Below are 18,694 nucleotides of genomic sequence, written 5' to 3' on the forward strand. Positions count from 1 at the left end.
CTCCAGGGTTGGTGGGTGACTTCTGGACCCTGACCAGATATGGAGCCCCAGAACAGCAAACATATTAGACCCAACCAAATCATGAGAAAACAAAAAGATAATTACTTGACACATTTGAAAGAATTAACAAAAAAAAAGAGCAAACTAGAATGCTATTTATCCCTGAACAGAGAGTACACAGTGGCAGAATACCTGACCACTGTCACTGACCCAAACTTAAGAAAAGCTTTGACTATGTACAGACTCAGTGAGTTAGCCTTGCTATTGAGAAAGGTCGCCGTAGGCAGACCTCAAATCAAATCAAATTGTATTAGTTATGAGCCCCTAACCAACAATGCAGTTTAAAAAAATATGGAAAGAATAGGAAATTAAAGTAACAAGTAATTAAAGAGCAGCAGTAAAATAACAATAGCAGGACTATATACAGGTGGGTACCTGGCTCTCAAGAGAAGACAGGCTATGTGCACACAGCCCACAAAATGAGGTGGAAACTGAGATGCACTTCCTAACCTCCTGCCAAATGTATGACCAGTTAATTCATACTGTATGTTGTAGTCTGTCCAAGAGGGGAATCACACAGACTGATCTCAGTTAATTCATACTGTATGTTGTAGTCTGTCCAAGAGGGGAATCACACAGACTGATCTCAGTTAATTCATACTGTATGTTGTAGTCTGTCCAAGAGGGGAATCACACAGACTGATCTCAGTTAATTCATACTGTATGTTGTAGTCTGTCCAAGAGGGGAATCACACAAGACTGACAGCCTGTAATTTTATTAAAAGCATTCAGTTGATTACATGGCAGTTTAGAGAGCAACATCATGACAATGATCTACTTCATAATCAATAATCAATATCATAACATTTATAATCAATAACATCATTATCTATATACTACTAACATCATCATAACAATAATCTACATCATAATCAATATCATAACATTTATAATCAATAACATCATTATCTATATACTACTAACATCATCATAACAATAATCTACATCATAATCAATATAATAACATTTATAATCAATAACATCACTATCTATATACTACTAACAACATCATAACAATAATCTACATCATAATCAATAATCAATATCATAACATTTATAATCAATAACATCATGAGAGGTAAACAACAACAACAAACCTCTTTATTAATTTTTTTTGCAAAATACAAAGAATGAACAGATGATTATAATAATACATGAACTAATAATGGAGACACTTCAAGATAAAGAATCTAAGAGACACTAAATAAGATAAAGAATCTAAGAGACACTAAATAAGATAAAGAATCTAAGAGACACTAAATAAGATAAAGAATCTAAGAAACACTAAATAAGATAAAGAATCTAAGAAACACTAAATAAGATAAAGAATCTAAGAAACACTAAATAAGATAAAGAATCTAAGAAACACTAAATAAGATAAAGAATCTAAGAGACACTAAATAAGATAAAGAATCTAAGAGACACTAAATAAGATAAATAATCTAAGAGACACTAATTAAGATAAAGACATTAAGACAAAAGCAAGTCAGATGTAATGAGCTACTCTCTTCAAATAATTAAAACCCCATGTTACCAAAACCCCATGTTACCCAGAACCCCATGTTACCAAAACCCCATGTTACCCAGAACCCCATGTTACCAAAACTCCATGTTACCCAGAACCCCATGTTATCAAAACCCCATGTTACCAAAACCCCATGTTAACAAAACCCCATGTTACCAAAACCCCATGTTACCCAGAACCCCATGTTACCAAAACTCCATGTTACCCAGAACCCCATGTTACCCAGAACCCCATGTTACCAAAACCCCATGTTACCAAAACCCCATGTTAACAAAACCCCATGTTACCAAAACCCCATGTTACCCAGAACCCCATGTTACCAAAACCCCATGTTAACAAAACCCCATGTTACCAAAACCCCACGTTACCCTAAACCCCATGTTACCCAGAACCCCATGTTACCAAAACCCCATGTTACCAAAACCCCATGTTACCAAAACCCCATGTTAACAAAACCCCATGTTACCAAAAACCCCATGTTACCCAAAACCCCATGTTACCCAAAACCCCATGTTACCCAAAACCCCATGTTACCCAGAACCCCATGTTACCAAAACCCCATGTTACCAAAACCCCATGTTCCCCTAAACCCCACGTTACCCAGAACCCCATGTTACCAAAACTCCATGTTACCCAAAACCCAACGTTACCCATAACCCCATGTTACCCAAAACCCCATGTTAACAAAACCCCATGTTAACAAAACCCCATGTTACCAAAAACCCCATGTTACCCAAAACCCCATGTTACCCAAAACCCCATGTTACCCAAAACCCCATGTTACCCAGAACCCCATGTTACCAAAACCCCATGTTACCCAAAACCCCATGTTACCCAAAACCCCATGTTACCCAAAACCCCATGTTACCCAGAACCCCATGTTACCCAAACCCCATGTTACCAAAACCCCATGTTACCCTGGTGGTAAAAACCAAACTAAAAGGAATAATGGTGGTTGCAGTCACTCCTTTCAGATTTCTTCCAAGGTTCTAGAAAGATAAACTCATTCTGAACTTGTTATTAAAATTAGAACCACTTCAGGTTTGTCACCACATTTTAAACAGCAGTCCACTGCTGACCATCGATTTAAAACACAAAACTGACCTAAGATCAGCATGTAGGGTCAGCTTCATTCTACTCCTACTCCGTCCCCTGGGCTGCTCTCTCCTCTCCCGGTCCAGCTTCAGCTCTGGAGCTCAGAGAGACCATCTCCATGGCATTGACATCAAGATCCATGCTGCTCACCCTGTTCACTCTCTTCTGCCTCCTGGTGGGCTAGGGAGACACAGCACCAACAGTCAGACATTTACTCTCTAGTACCTCCATTCTCTCTCCCTCCCTCTCCTCCTCACCCTCTCCCTCTAGTTTAAATGACTTGTAACATCTGAGTAAATGTCTTTACCTTGTAGTACAGGTAGGAGGTGGTGATGGCTGTCAGTAGGAGCAGCAGCACTACAACGTGTCTGATGATGAAGGCTGGCAGAGGAGAGGCTGCAAACAGAAACACCTTTGATGAGGGGACTGATCATCATCACATAGATCTGTGGGAAATCTGTCAATGACAAAGTTATAAGTCTGGTTCATGTTCAGTTACCTGTGATGGTGAGGGAGAGGAGCTCACTCTCAGAGGAGAAGTTATGAGAGAAAACATAATTGTCATAAACACAGCTGTAGTTCCCTTGGTGGGAGTCATCTGCAGCAGGGAAGAGGAAGGCAGCAGAGTGATTGACAGCTGGCTGGATCTGGGTTCTGTTGGAGCCGGTGAACGTGAGGAGGAAGGAGCCTCCTGGGTACTGTGGCTGAGTGGAGCAGGTGATGGTGAAGCTGTGGCCCCTGAACACCTCGGGCCCCTGGTGGCCCCTGGAGACCCCTCCCATTGAGTCAGTCAGGGATATATCAGGCTGGATCAGGAGATCTGTAACAATAAAAGAGAAGAAGAAAAACCTCTTCAACTAGTTTCCTATAGATATGACAATAACATCAGCATGTAACAGTGCTAGCCACCCTCCCTCACAGGGCAACATGAGTAGTGGGCCTACAGTCACTGAGACAACATATGTTGATATCAGGCTTAAGCAGGACATCTGGAACAAGAGGAGAGAAAAAGAAAACGTAGCTCCTCAACTACTTTCCTCATTTAGATATGACAATAACATGACCTGTGACAGTGGTAGTGAGTAGAGACGTTCACTGAGATAACACTCAAATACAAAAGCATTCTGGGATATTTAAGTTGGATTTGATTCCTACTTGACTGAGTGATCTATTTTGTAAAGCAGACTGACAAGCTAAACAGTCATCATGAGAGGTGCAGAGGAAGTTGTATGAATGAAGGAAATCAGTTGAATATAATTATAATATGTTGATATTTCCTGAGCAGATCACTGTGAGTCCAGGAAGGAGATATAATACATGGACAAAAGTATGTGGAACTCAGCAGTGAGTTTTACAACAGAGGATTATTTTTACGCTCTACGTGGTTCAACACCCGGCGGTCCGTTCTGTGAGCTTGTGTTGTCTACCACTTCACGGCTGAGCCGTTGTTGCTCCTAGACGTGACACGTTGAAAGTCACTGAGATCTTTAGTGAGTCCATTCTACTGCCAATGTTTGACTATGGAGATTGCATGGTTGTGTGCTTGATTTTATAAACCCGTCAGCAACAGGTGTGGCTGAAATGGCCGACTCCACTGATGTCCACATACTTTTGGCCATATAGTGTGTCTTGTTAATACCTGAGCAGATCACTGTGAGTCCAGGAAGGAGATCATCATATCTTCTACACTCCCTCAGTGAAGACTCAGACCCAGAACAGGAAGCTTCAAACCCTCTAGTGGTGTTTCCAGGTAGTACTGAAACAGTGGAGCCACATCCCAGCTGTCTACACACTACTGCAGCTACATCCCCCTGTTCCATGTCCTCAGTTCCCACAGTCCTCCACTCTCCCTGGTCGTACCGCTCCACTCTACCAGCACAGCGACTGCCTCCTCCCACCAGCCTCACATCATCAGGCTCTGAGAAAAGAAAAGAGAGAGACAGTAATCTTACTATTTTCTCACTAAAACTCACCTACAGTGGGGAGAACAAGTATTTGATACACTGCCGATTTTGCAGGTTTTCCTACTTACAAAGCATGTAGAGGTCTGTAATTTTTATCATAGGTACACTTCAACTGTGAGAGACGGAATCTAAAACAAAAATCCAGAAAATCACATTGTATGATTTTTAAGTAATTGATTTGCATTTTATTGCATGACATAAGTATTTGATCACCTACCAACCAGTAAGAATTCCGGCTCTCACAGACCTGTTAGTTTTTCTTTAAGAAGCCCTCCTGTTCTCCACTCATTACCTGTATTAACTGCACCTGTTTGAACTTGTTACCTGTATAAAAGACACCTGTCCACACACTCAATCAAACAGACATCAACCTCTCCACAATGGCCAAGACCAGAGAGCTGTGTAAGGACATCAGGGCTAAAATTGTAGACCTGCACAAGGCTGGGATGGGCTACAGGACAATAGGCAAGCAGCTTGGTGAGAAGGCAACAACTGTTGGCGCAATTATTAGAAAATGGAAGAAGTTCAAGATGACGGTCAATCACCCTCGGTCTGGGGCTCCATGCAAGATCTCACCTCGTGGGGCATCAATGATCATGAGGAAGGTGAGGGATCAGCCCAGAACTACACGGCAGGACCTGGTCAATGACCTGAAGAGAGCTGGGACCACAGTCTCAAAGAAAACCATTAGTAACACACTACGCCGTCATGGATTAAAATCCTGCAGCGCACGCAAGGTCCCCCTGCTCAAGCCAGCGCATGTCCAGGCCCATCTGAAGTTTGCCAATGACCATCTGGATGATCCAGAGGAGGAATGGGAGAAGGTCATGTGGTCTGATGAGACAAAAATAGAGCTTTTTGGTCTAAACTTCACTCGCCGTGTTTGGAGGAAGAAGAAGGATGAGTACAACCCCAAGAACACCATCCCAACCGTGAAGCATGGAGGTGGAAACATCATTCTTTGGGGATGCTTTTCTGCAAAGGGGACAGGACGACTGCACCGTATCGAGGGGAGGATGGATGGTACCATGTATCATGAGATCTTGGCCAACAACCTCCTTCCCTCAGTAAGAGCATTGAAGATGGGTCGTGGCTGGGTCTTCCAGCATGACAACGACCCAAAACACACAGCCAGGGCAACTAAGGAGTGGCTCCGTAAGAAGCATCTCAAGGTCCTGGAGTGGTCTAGCCGGTCTCCAGACCTGAACCCAATAGAACATCTTTGGAGGGAGCTGAAAGTCCGTATTGCCCAGCGACAGCCCCGAAACCTGAAAGATCTGGAGAAGGTCTGTATGGAGGAGTGGGCCAAAATCCATGCTGCAGTGTGTGCAAACCTGGTCAAGAACTACAGGAAACGTATGATCTCTGTAATTGCAAACAAAGGTTTCTGTACCAAAATATTAAGTTCTGTTTATCTGATGTATCAAATACTTATGTCATGCAATAAAATGCAAATTAATTACTTAAAAATCATACAATGTGATTTTCTGGATTTTAGATTCCGTCTCTTACAGTTGAAGTGCACCTATGATAAAAATTACAGACCTCTACATGCTTTGTAAGTAGGAAAACCTGCAAAATCGGCAGTGTATCAAATACTTGTTATCCCCACTGTATATTGTCTCTCATATTCTTCACTCCAGGTGAGAAACAATGTTGACTGAGTGACAAACTGTTTCTTACCTGAGCAGGTGAGTCCAACAGCATTACCAGGTAGGCAAGTGTTGTGTTTTCTGTCTGAGGTGTCACAGTCCAGGAGAAGGGACTCTTTGCCTTTACACTGGAACTCTTTATCCCAGGTCTGACCCTCACCTCCTCCATAGAGCCCCCCCTGTAGAGCTGCAGGAGCCCCACAGCCAAGCTCCCCACAGACTACCTCTGCATCCTGCCGGTCAAAGTCAGCTTCACACACTGAGGCCCAGGACTGATTGGACTTCACCTCCACTCTCCCAGAGCAGAGACCAGCTCCATCCACAAGCCGCACAGACTCTGGAGAAAAAGAGTTGGTTGAACATTCAATCAGTTTTGTTGATGACACTGTCAAGGACTAAACACAAATATGTTGGATAAAAGATTGTAGTTTGCTATGTTTGATACTGTAAGAGGTAGAAATGGGTTCTTAGTCACTCAGGATCGGGTTGGGAATAATGCAGGCAGGAGACAGGAATAAGTTCACTTCACTTTATAGAAAATAAACAGCTGGACATCCATCAGGCAGCTTCACTTCAGTACCATCTGAACTACAATGATCTGCCCATGAACATCTCCCATAAACCAATATGACAAACACAAATATAATGTTTAAATACATCTGACATCTCTCCCTCTATTTAAATGAATTAAAAACACATAAAACATGATCCATGGTAATATTGTATAATGTACAAATAAATCTCTCAATATGACCAGTCTCTTACCTGAACAGATCACATGACGATAATATTCACCAATACAGTAATCAGGTCCTCCTATGATTTTGACACACTGTCTAATAGAAGACTCATCTCCACTGCAACTACCATATAGTATGACTCCTCTTCTTCCATCTTCAAACAGACGTCCTCTAGATTCAGCTACAGGATTCCCACAGTCCAGCTGTCTACACACAACCTTAGTCTCTTTCATCATTCTCCACCTCCTAGGACATAGACCTGACCACTCTCCTTCATAGAAGACTTCCACTGTCCCAGAACAGGAAGTGGTTCCATTCACCAGTCTGACTGAGAGTTCAGCTGTAAACAGCAGAGAGGAAAACACAGTGGTGAGGACAGATGATGACAGTGATTCTGTTATTCTAACAGCAGTAATGCTTTGTGGTTGACTAGTATTAGTAGTTCCATAAAACACTACTTGTTATTGGGGTTTAGAATGGTTTGTATAGACACATGAATTTCTCCATGTGGGATAATAAAGTTGACTAATATTGAACTGCTATAATCACTGTAGATTTATACTCTACCTACCTGGTGGACTGACGCTTTGAGCCTGGAGATCTGAGGAGAAAGAGAGAGACAGAGGAGAAAGAGAGAGACAGAGACAGAGAGATAGAGAGAGACAGAGGAGAAGGGGAGGAGTCAGAGGAAGAGAGAGACAGAGGAGAAAGGGAGGAGTCAGAGGAAGAGAGAGACAGAGGAGAAAGGGAGGAGTCAGAGGAAGAGAGACAGAGGAGAAAGGGAGGAGTCAGAGGAAGAGAGAGACAGAGGCTAAATGAACATCAACATGACCTTTTATGATGTGATGGGAAGACAGGCTTATCGTTGGTATGGTGCAACAACACAAATGTGTACATACACTATATATACAAAAGTATGTGGACACCCCTTCAAATTGTGTGGTAGAACTTCAGACACCCTGAACCACAGACAGACAGACAGACAGACAGACAGACAGACAGACAGACAGACAGACAGACAGACAGACAGACAGACAGACAGACAGACAGACAGACAGACAGACAGACAGACAGACAGACAGACAGACAGACAGACAGACAGACAACTATTAGTCACCCCTCCACTCTCTCCCTGAGTCCAGGCCCCAGACAGACGGACAGAAAAACATGACTAGAACATGACTGAAAAACATGACTAGAACATGACTGAAAAACATGACTAGAACATGACTGAAAAACATGACTGAAAAACATGACTAGAACATGACTGAAAAACATGACTAGAACACGACTGAAAAATAATCTAATGGTGACACCTTGTTGCTCATTTACAAAAGGCACAAAGAAAAACAAGAAACTGAATAAGACATGAGAAACCATGAGAGAACGGAGAAATCATGAAAAAACCCATGAAAAAACATGAGAAACCATGAAAAAACCCATGAAAAACATGAGAAACCATGAAAAAACATGAGAAACCATGAAAAAACATGAGAAACCATGAGAAACAACGAAAAAACATGAGAAACCATGAGAAACCATGAAAAAACATGAGAAACCATGAGAAACCATGAAAAGACATGAGAAACCATGAAAAAACATGAGAAAACTGCTCATTAGTGTAATTTGTGCAATGCACTAAGTTAAATTAAACTGTTGAAAAAATGTTATTGTATTAGGAGCTGCGCTTGTGAGCTACCACTTCAAAAAACAATACTAGTTGCAACTTATTCCTTCAAAGTTATGAACACACTGCATTAAGACGTGACGTCGTTCCTGGACTTTCCCAGACCCAGACTAACATTAGTCCTCGATTTTAAAATATATATATTCTCAATGGAGAATCTTCATTGAAAGTGCACTTTATTCCAGAACTTGGTTTAATCTGGGGTGGGGAAACTGGCTCCACGGTATATATTATAATTCAGAAATGTTCACAAGTTGTTCACTGTTTTCACAAGAGACAGACTGACACACATTTTCTGTTTTGACTGTTCAAAAAGCAACAGTTTTTTGAACAGTCAAAACAGAAAATGTTTTGTCAAAGGTTAGGGGGGTAGGATGACCTGAAATATTCTGCTTTTACAAAATGTGATGCTGTTTTCAAATGAAACACAATATCTTGCTCTTGTTAAAGCTTTTAGAATTGATTTGGTTACTAATCTGAGCCCCTCCTATCTCTCCTTTCTCTCAGTCAAAACAGAAAATGTGTGTCAGTCTGTCTCTTGTGAAAACAGTGAACAACTTGTGAAGACAGACAGACAGACAGACAGACAGACAGACAGACAGACAGACAGACAGACAGACAGACAGACAGACAGACAGACAGACAGACAGACAGACAGACAGACAGACAGACAGAACTACTAGTCACCCCTCCACTCTCTCCCTGAGTCCAGGCCCCAGACAGACAGACAGAACTATTAGTCACCCCTCCACTCTCTCCCTGAGTCCAGGCCCCAGACAGACAGACAGACAGACAGAACTACTAGTCACCCCTCCACTCTCTCCCTGAGTCCAGGCCCCAGACAGACAGACAGACAGAACTACTAGTCACCCCTCCACTCTCTCCCTGAGTCCAGGCCCCAGACAGACAGACAGACAGAACTACTAGTCACCCCTCCACTCTCCTCTTCTCCCGTCTTCTCTCCTCTTCTCTCTCTTCTCCTCTTCTCCCCCTCTCTTCTCCTCTTCTCCCCCTCTCCTCTCCTCCACCTCAATCTTCTCCCCCTTTCCTCTACTCACCCCTCTCCACTTCTCACCCCTCTCCTCTTCTCCCCCTCTCCTATTCTCTTCTCCCCCTCTTCTCCTCTTCTCCCACTCTCCTCTTCTCCCCCTCTTCTCTCCCCTCTCCTCTCCTCTCCCCTCTCCTCTTCTCTCCCCTCTCCTCTACAGTTTGGAACTTGGTAGTGAGTTTAGTGAGTGTTGCAACCGAGGACAGACCATTTTTAAGCGTTCATCACTCTGTGGTCCCGTTCTGTGTGACCTACCACTTCACAGATGAGCCATAAGACTGTTAAATAGTTCATTAATGGTTACCTGGACTGTCTGCACTGACACTACAAACACTCACAAGACTACACATACACACTATATAATCACTCACTAGACTACACATACACACCATATAAACACTCACTAGACTACACATACACACTATATAAACACTCACTAGACTACACATACACACTATATAAACACTCACCAGACTACACATACACACTATATAAACACTCACCAGACTACACATACACACTATATAAACACTCACCAGACTACACATACACACTATATAAACACTCACCAGACTACACATACACACTATATAAACACTCACCAGACTAAACACACACTACATTTTAAACTCCTAATATGCTTCTCCTGCTCTGTTCTTCATGTACATATCTACCTCAAATACCTTATTATTATCTATCCTGATGTCTAGTCACTTTACCCTGCCTTCATGTACATATCTACCTCAAATACCTTATTATTATCTATCCTGATGTCTAGTCACTTTACCCTGCCTTCATGTACATATCTACCTCAAATACCTTATTATCTATCCTGATGTCTAGTCACTTTACCCTGCCTTCATGTACATATCTACCTCAAATACCTTATTATTATCTATCCTGATGTCTAGTCACTTTACCCTGCCTTCATGTACATATCTACCTCAAATACCTTATTATTATCTATCCTGATGTCTAGTCACTTTACCCTGCCTTCATGTACATATCTACCTCAAATACCTTATTATTATCTATCCTGATGTCTAGTCACTTTACCCTGCCTTCATGTACATATCTACCTCAAATACCTTATTATTATCTATCCTGATGTCTAGTCACTTTACCCTGCCTTCATGTACATATCTACCTCAAATACCTTATTATTATCTATCCTGATGTCTAGTCACTTTACCCTGCCTTCATGTACATATCTACCTCAAATACCTTATTATTATCTATCCTGATGTCTAGTCACTTTACCCTGCCTTCATGTACATATCTACCTCAAATACCTTATTATTATCTATCCTGATGTCTAGTCACTTTACCCTGCCTTCATGTACATATCTACCTCAAATACCTTATTATTATCTATCCTGATGTCTAGTCACTTTACCCTGCCTTCATGTACATATCTACCTCAAATACCTTATTATTATCTATCCTGATGTCTAGTCACTTTACCCTGCCTTCATGTACATATCTACCTCAAATACCTTATTATTGTCTATCCTGATGTCTAGTCACTTTACCCTGCCTTCATGTACATATCTACCTCAAATACCTTATTATTGTCTATCCTGATGTCTAGTCACTTTACCCTGCCTTCATGTACATATCTACCTCAAATACCTTATTATTGTCTATCCTGATGTCAAGTCACTTTACCCTGCCTTCATGTACATATCTACCTCAAATACCTTATTATTGTCTATCCTGATGTCTAGTCACTTTACCCTGCCTTCATGTACATATCTACCTCAAATACCTTATTATTGTCTATCCTGATGTCTAGTCACTTTACCCTGCCTTCATGTACATATCTACCTCAAATACCTTATTATTATCTATCCTGATGTCTAGTCACTTTACCCTGCCTTACAGTGCATTAGGAAAGTATTCAGACCCCTTGTCTTTTTCCACATTTTGTTACGTTATTCTAATATTAATTTAAAAACAATCCTCATCAATCTACACACAATGCCCCATAATGACAAAGCAAAAACAGGTATTTAGACATTTTTGGTAATTTATTAAAAGTAAAAAGCAGAAAAACACTATCGTTCTAAAGTTTGGGGTCACTTTGAAATGTCCTTGTTGTTGAAAGAGAAGCACATTTGTTGTCCATTAAAATAACATCAAATTGATCAGAAATACAGTGTAGACATTGTTAATGTTGTAAATGACTATTGTAGCTGGAAAAGGCAGATTCTTTTTAGAATATCTACATAGATGTACAGAGGCCCATTATCAGCAACCATCACTCCTGTGTTACAATGGCACATTGTGTTAGCTAATCCAAGTTTATCATTTTAAAAGGCTAATTGCTCATTAGAAAACCCTTTTTCAATAATGTTAGCACAGCTGAAAACTGTTGTCCTGATTAAAGAAGCAATAAAACTGGCCTTCTTTAGACTAGTTGAGTATCTGGAGCATCAGCATTTGTGTGTTCGATTACAGGCTCAAAATGGCCAGAAACAAATAATAATAACTTTCTTCTGAAATTCATCAGACTTTTCTTGTTCTGAGAAATGAAGGCTATTCCATGCGAGATATTGCCAAGAAACTGAAGATCTCGTACAACGCTTTGTACTACTCCCTTCACAGAACAGCGCAAACTGGCTCTAACCAGAACAGAAAGAGGAGTGGGAGGCCCCGGTGCACAACTGAGCAAGAGGAAAAGTACATTAGAGTGTCTAGTTTGAGAAACAGACGCCTCACAAGTCCTCAACTGGCAACTTCATTAAATAGTACCCGCAAAACACCAGTCTCAACGTCAACAGAGAAGATGCGACTCCGGGATGCTGGCCTTCTAGGCAGAGTTTCTCTGTCTGGGCCCTAGTGTTAGGTGAAATACCACAGTGTGCAATAATGTCAGCAGAATGTGTGACCTGTTGTGATGAGAACAGGGTAACCAGTGGAGAACAAACACCACAGTAAATAAAACCTAGGACTAGATTTATCACTTTAGTTCATTTCCCTTGACATTTGTACTTCTACTTTTTGTACACACAGCTCACACTCTCCTACACACATCAGCTGGCTGAGAGGGCCCTAGTGGAGACAGGTGGTTGAGAGGGCCCTAGTGGAGACAGCTGGTTGAGAGGGCCCTAGTGGAGACAGGTGGTTGAGAGGGCCCTAGTGGAGACAGCTGGTTGAGAGGGCCCTAGTGGAAACAGGTGGCTGAGAGGGCCCTCGTGGAGACAGGTGGCTGAGAGGGCCCTAGTGGAGACAGGTGGCTGAGAGGGCCCTAGTGGAAACAGGTGGCTGAGAGGGCCCTAGTGGAGACAGGTGGCTGAGAGGGCCCTAGTGGAGACAGGTGGCTGAGAGGGCCCTAGTGGAGACAGGTGGCTGAGAGGGCCCTAGTGGAGACAGGTGACTGAGAGGGCCCTAGTGGAGACAGGTGACTGAGAGGGCCCTAGTGGAGACAGGTGGCTGAGAGGGCCCTAGTGGAGACAGGTGACTGAGAGGGCCCTAGTGGAAACAGGTGGCTGAGAGGGCCCTAGTGGAGACAGGTGGCTGAGAGGGCCCTAGTGGAGACAGGTGACTGAGAGGGCCCTAGTGGAAACAGGTGGCTGAGAGGGCCCTAGTGGAGACAGGTGGCTGAGAGGGCCCTAGTGGAAACAGGTGGCTGAGAGGGCCCTAGTGGAGCCAGGTGGCTGAGAGGGCCCTAGTGGAGACAGGTGGCTGAGAGGGCCCTAGTGGAAACAGGTGGCTGAGAGGGCCCTAGTGCAGCCGGCTGGCTGAGAGGGCCTTAGTGCAACCGGCTGGCTGAGAGGGCCCTAGTGAAGCCAGCTGGATGAGAGGGCCCTAGTGAAGCCAGCTGGATGAGAGGGCCCTAGTGGAGCCAGCTGGCTGAGAGGGCCTCAGTGGAAACAGCTGACTGAGAGAGCCCCAGTGGAGCCGACTGACTGAGAGAGCCCAAGTAGAGCAGGCTGGCTGAGAGGGCCATAGTGGAGCCAACTGGCTGAGAGGGCCCTAGTGCAGCCGGCTGGTTGAGAGGGCCCTAGTGCAACAAGCTGGCTGAGAGTGCCCTAGTGCATCCTGCTGGCTGAGAGGGCCCTAGTGGAGCCGGCTGGCTGAGAGGGCCCTAGTGGAGCCAGCTGGCTGAGAGGGCCTCAGTGGAGCTGGCTGGCTGAGAGTGCCCCAGTGGAGCCGGCTGGCTGAGAGGGCCCTAGTGGAGCCGGCTGGCTGAGAGGGCCTCAGTGGAGCTGGCTGGCTGAGAGTGCCCCAGTGGAGCCAGCTGGCTGAGGGCCCTAGTGGAGCCGGCTGGCTGAGAGGGCCTTAGTGCAACCGGCTGGCTGAGAGGGCCCTAGTGGAGCCAGCTGGCTGAGAGGGCCCTAGTGGAGTCAGCTGGCTGAGAGGGCCCTAGTGGAGTCGGCTGGCTGAGAGGGACCTAGTGAAGCTAGCTGGCTGAGAGGGCCCTCGTGGAACCAGCTGGCTGAGAGGACCCTAGTGGAGCTAGCTGGCTGAGAGGGCCTTAATGGAGCCAGCTGGCTGAGAGGGCCCTAGTGGAGCCGACTGACTGACAGGGCCCAAGTAGAGCAGCCTGGTTGAGAGGGCCATAGTGGAGATGGCTGGCTGAGAGGGCCCTAGTGGAGCCGGCTGGCTGAGAGGGTCCTAGTGGAGCTAGCTGGCTGAGAGGGCCCTAGTGGAGCCTGCTGGCTGAGAGGGACCTAGTGGAGCCGGCTGGCTGAGAGGGCCCTAGTGGAGCCGACTGGTTGAGAGGGACCTAGTGGAGCCGGCTGGCTGAGAGGGCCCTAGTGGAGCCGGCTGGCTGAGAGGGTCCTAGTGGAGCTAGCTGGCTGAGAGGGCCCTAGTGGAGCCTGCTGGCTGAGAGGGACCTAGTGGAGCCGGCTGGCTGAGAGGGCCCTAGTGGAGCCGACTGGTTGAGAGGGACCTAGTGAAGCTAGCTGGCTGAGAGGACCCTAGTGGAGCCTGCTGGCTGAGAGGACCCTTGTGTAGCTAGCTGGCTGAGAGGGCCCTAGTGGAGCCAGGTGGCTGAGAGGGCCCTAGTGGAGCCAGGTGGCTGAGAGGGCCCTAGTAGAGCAGCCTGGTTGAGAGGGCCCTGGTGGAGCCGGCTGGCTGAGATTGTCTATGGTGGCAAAATTGCTGTTATGTTTATCTAGTGTATCTCTGTATTTAATTAGTCTGTAATAATGTTTATCTAGTGTATCTATGTATTTAATTAGTCTGTTATAATGTATCTATGTATTTAATTAGTTGTAATAATGTTTATCTAGTGTATCTATGTATTTAATTAGTCTGTTATAATGTATCTATGTATTTAATTAGTTGTAATAATGTTTATCTAGTGTATCTATGTATTTAATTAGTCTCTTATAATGTTTATCTAGTGTATCTCTGTATTTAATTAGTCTGTTATAATGTTTATCTAGTGTATTTATGTATTTAATTAGTCTGTAATAATGTTTAGTGTATTTATGTATTTAATTAGTCTGTTATAATGTTTATCCAGTGTATCTATGTATTTAATTAGTCTGTTATAATGTTTATCTAGTGTATCTATGTATTTAATTAGTCTGTTATAATGTTTATCTAGTGTATTTATGTATTTAATTAGTCTGTTATAATGTTTATCTAGTGTATTTATGTATTTAATTAGTTGTAATAATGTTTATCTAGTGTATCTATGTATTTAATTAGTTGTAATAATGTTTATCTAGTGTATCTATGTATTTAATTAGTCTGTAATAATGTTTATCTAGTGTATTTATGTATTTAATTAGTCTGTTATAATGTTTATCCAGTGTATCTATGTATTTAATTAGTCTGTTATAATGTTTATCTAGTGTATTTATGTATTTAATTAGTCTGTTATAATGTTTATCCAGTGTATCTATGTATTTAATTAGTCTGTAATAATGTTTATCTAGTGTATCTATGTATTTAATTAGTCTGTAATAATGTTTATCTAGTGTATCTATGTATTTAATTAGTCTGTAATAATGTTTATCTAGTGTATTTATGTATTTAATTAGTCTGTAATAATGTTTATCTAGTGTATCTCTGTATTTAATTAGTCTGTTATAATGTTTATCCAGTGTATCTATGTATTTAATTAGTCTGTAATAATGTTTATCCAGTGTATCTCTGTATTTAATTAGTTGTAATAATGTTTATCTAGTGTATCTATGTATTTAATTAGTCTGTAATAATGTTTATCTAGTGTATCTCTGTATTTAATTAGTCTGTTATAATGTTTATCCAGTGTATCTATGTATTTAACTAGTCTGTAATAATGTTTATCCAGTGTATCTATGTATTTAATTAGTTGTAATAATGTTTATCTAGTGTATCTATGTATTTAATTAGTCTGTAATAATGTTTATCCAGTGTATCTATGTATTTAATTAGTCTGTAATAATGTTTATCTAGTGTATCTATGTATTTAACTAAAGTCACATGATGTACTGATGAGACTTGCTCCCTCTGCTAGAACACTTCCCCTTTGTCTACATGACTGACTCATGGTTCTGGACTCACAGCCAAATGCTGTTTCTCCATATCCTGTTATTTAGCAGTAGACTGAACTAAACTGTGAGAGACGAGCAGGACACATGGTTGAGGTTCCTTTGAGAAACAGTGTTGAGACATTGAGCACTGAGAAATGGTGTGACATTTCTCAACAAGACCTCACCACAAAAGTCACAATGTGGAAAGGTGAACATCTCTCTGCAGAGGAGATTATATATAATTTAATATATTTGCTTTCGTCTGTTTTTGTTTTCTCAATCGTTCAGTTCCATAGGTCAGAGGTCAAGCTGAGCTGAGCCAATAGTGGAAGAGGTTACTGGTTGACTATATTCAGTTGACTGTATGTTACTATGTCAGCCCTCTGTCTTTTGACACCTCCCTCCCTTTCTCTCACCCTCCCCACCCCCTCCTCTCTCTCATTCTCTCTCTCTTCCTGACATATAGCATCAGGCCTGTTGATCTTGACTCAAGTAACAGACCTCTAGCATCTACACCCCTCCCTTCTCTAACATAACAACAATATAATATATAAAATATACTCTCATTCATTTACATAGAGACAGATACAATCAATCATTGACACACTGAATATACAGCAGTCAGATACATGACACCATCACCAATGTTCCCTCTAACTTTCTCCGTCACTGAGCAGATTTCAGGTCTGCTGAGCGCAAACTTTAATGTTGTGAAAATTCTGTACAACTTCCAGTATATGTTTACTGTGAACACAGAGGCTGTACCCCCTTTAAGTTACAGTTAACAGTGGACAAGTGGGCTACTGTGGCTATTTGATCATAATGTAGATCTACCAGAGTGACCTACCATCAAATACAATGGATAAAATACATCCCATAACATTTTAACATGTAAACAGCTGTTCTATCATTCAGCCTACAGTAGCAGCCAATGTGTGGTGTTCAATGTAGACCTACATTCCATGAGACTTTTGAAAGAAACATGCAGGGCTTGACATTAACCTGTTAATCCACTTATCCAACCGGGATAATAACTCACTAACTAGCAGAGGAGATGAACAAAATGTCCAGCAAGCAGGCCAACAGCCCGAGACCCCCCAAAAAAATAGGAACACAAGGCTTTATCGTGGGTTTTTACAGAAATGTTTGGCGATCCACTAGGAATGCCATGGAGATCAACCAGTTGATCGAGATCAACCGATTGGTGACCAGCTGCTCTAGAAAATGTAGTGAATTTCAATCTCGTGCTTCTCGCTATTGGCTGATTTATCTGCAGTTTAGGGGGAACATTGTGTCACACCCTGATCTGTTTCACCTGTCTTTGTGATTATCTCCTCCCCCTTCCAGGTGTAGACCATCTTCCCCATTATCCCCTGTGTATTAATGCCTGAGTTTTATGTTTGTCTGAAGCCAGTTTGTACTGTTTGTTCAAGTCAACCAGTGGTTTGTGTCTGCGCCTGCTTTTCCCCAGTCTCTGTTTTCTTGTCCTCCCGGTTTTGACCCTTGCCTGTCCTGACTCTGAGCCCGCCTGCCTGACCACTCTGCCTGTCCTGACTCTGAGCCTGCCTGCCTGACCACTCTGCCTGTCCTGACTCTGACCCCGCCTGCCTGACCACTCTGCCTGTCCTGACTCTGAGCCCACCTGCCTGACCACTCTGCCTGTCCTGACTCTGAGCCCGCCTGCCTGACCACTCTGCCTGTCCTGACTCTGAGCCTTCCTGCCTGACCACTCTGCCTGTCCTCACTCTGAGCCCGCCTGCCTGACCACTCTGCCTGTCCTGACTCTGACCCCGCCTGCCTGACAACTCTGCCTGTCCTGACTCTGAGCCCACCTGCCTGACCACTCTGCCTGTCCTGACTCTGAGCCTTCCTGCCTGACCACTCTGCCTGTCCTGACTCTGAGCCCACCTGCCTGACCACTCTGCCTGTCCTGACTCTGAGCCTGCCTGCCTGACCACTCTGCCTGTCCTCACTCTGAGCCTGCCTGCCTGACCACTCTGCCTGTCCTGACTCTGAGCCTGCTTGCCTGACCACTCTGCCTGTCCTGACTCTGAGCCCACCTGCCTGACCACTCTGCCTGTCCTGACCCTGAGCCTTCCTGCCTGACCACTCTGCCTGTCCTGACCCTGAGCCTGCCTGCCTGACCACTCTGCCTGTCCTGACTCTGAGCCTGCCTGTCTGACCACTCTGCCTGTCCTCACTCTGAGCCCGCCTGCCTGACCACTCTGCCTGTCCTGACTCTGAGCATGCCTGACCACTCTGCCTGAGCCTGACTCTGAGCCTGCCTGCCTGACCACTCTGCCTGAGCCTGCTTGCTGATCTGTACCTCAGCCCTCCTCTGGATAACCGATCTCTGCCTACCCTGAGCATGCCTGCCGTCCTGTACCTTTGCCCCCTTATTCTGGACTATCGACCCCTGCCTGCCTTGACCTGTCTTTGCCTGAACC

The sequence above is a fragment of the Salvelinus namaycush genome, unplaced genomic scaffold (genome assembly GCF_016432855.1).
Source record: "Salvelinus namaycush isolate Seneca unplaced genomic scaffold, SaNama_1.0 Scaffold383, whole genome shotgun sequence".
NCBI lineage: Eukaryota > Metazoa > Chordata > Actinopteri > Salmoniformes > Salmonidae > Salvelinus > Salvelinus namaycush.